Source organism: Lycium ferocissimum, unplaced genomic scaffold, assembly GCF_029784015.1.
Source record: "Lycium ferocissimum isolate CSIRO_LF1 unplaced genomic scaffold, AGI_CSIRO_Lferr_CH_V1 ctg4737, whole genome shotgun sequence".
NCBI classification, from domain to species: Eukaryota; Viridiplantae; Streptophyta; class Magnoliopsida; order Solanales; family Solanaceae; genus Lycium; species Lycium ferocissimum.
Genome location: NW_026725760.1, coordinates 58,749 through 60,294, shown reverse-complemented (window position 1 = coordinate 60,294; position 1,546 = coordinate 58,749).

Genomic DNA, 1,546 nt, shown 5'->3' with positions numbered 1-1,546 from the left:
TAAGGTCGAGAACCCCCGATTACATTATGGAGTGATCATATTCATCATATCTCACCTTGAAGGAACTAACATTGTAAGGTGAGTGTACACAACGAACAACATCAAAGGATCATACTTAGGATCATTAACCTCATGGACATCATATCTTGCTTTAGAATTCCTTAGACTTAAACTCATCACATCATTATCATATTCATGACATATCTCTTATCTTTACCTCATAATGAGCTTTTTATCGACTTAGACTCATAGTTCATGGAATATAAGAAAGTCATGGAGAGATAGGGGAATTCATGTCATAGGGATCATGCCTTAGAAAAGAAGGGACTAGCCTTACATACCTTGTATCTCTTCAACTCTATCGTCTAATTGCGTGCCTCTTTAACTTGCGATTCTACCATCAAGAGAGTTTGTACTAACATTAGATAATGATAGCTTAAGTATACTTGACTAAAGCTAGAGAAAATTGGGCAGCATTTCTTTTGTTTATACAACTTTCTCCGTCAACTCCCAAACGTCTATAACAACATTCATAATCTCATAATCCTCAATCTTCGTCAACCGTACATCATTCAATTCTCCTACTCCCATTTCAAGGGCATCCATAACCATGGTCATAATACAATATTGCATTCATCCTCCTATTATGTTTCTGTCACGACCCAATCCCGTAGGCCGTGACTAGTGCCCGATCTGGGCACCCAAACACTTCCTCAGATAATATCAAACACGTCCAGGTATATAACAGAAGCCGACAAGGTTGTGTTTCAAATTTATAAAATTTGAAGAAAAATTTTGGTAGAGTTTCCTTTGTTTTACGGACTATCCAAAATAACCCCCGCACGCAAGAAAATACCAACAAAGGCCACGCGGGGCCAACTAGAGCAATATATATACATATGCGGGCCGACAAGGCCGCCGCGGCGAATGGAATCGCCCAAACACAACATATACAAACACAACCGTACGTAAGTAGGCACAACCCACAAACATGTCCACGGACCTCTGGACGTACGACGAATCGGATGACGGGACGGGGCCCCGCCGTACCCCTGAACGAATATATACAAATGCACGAACAAATATATACCAAAAATATAAGCTCCGGAATTAGAGGAGCACTCCAAATAGCAAAAGAGGGTGTCCTAGACAGGTGGATCATCAAACTGTGCGTCTGTACCTGCGGGCATGAAACGTAGCCCCCCGAAGAAAGCGGGGGTCACAGATACGAAATATGTACCGAGTATGCAAAGCGAGAAAATGTAGTATACAAATCGAGTCACAATCGAAATAGAGGTACGAGAAAGTAAATGCATTTCCAAAATATCAAAATGTTACTTCAAAATATAATTCATGCATAGGGCACGAAATATGGTCGCCCGCCCGTCGATGGCGCCATAACACGGATAACACCGAGAAAGTTTCAAATCTCCGAATCTCCGTCACATATCATACACGAAGATATCGCCATACACGGCATCACACCAAATATAATTGGAACCGGCCCTCGAGCGAGGAACTCGGTGAACCATGAACACAAGACATA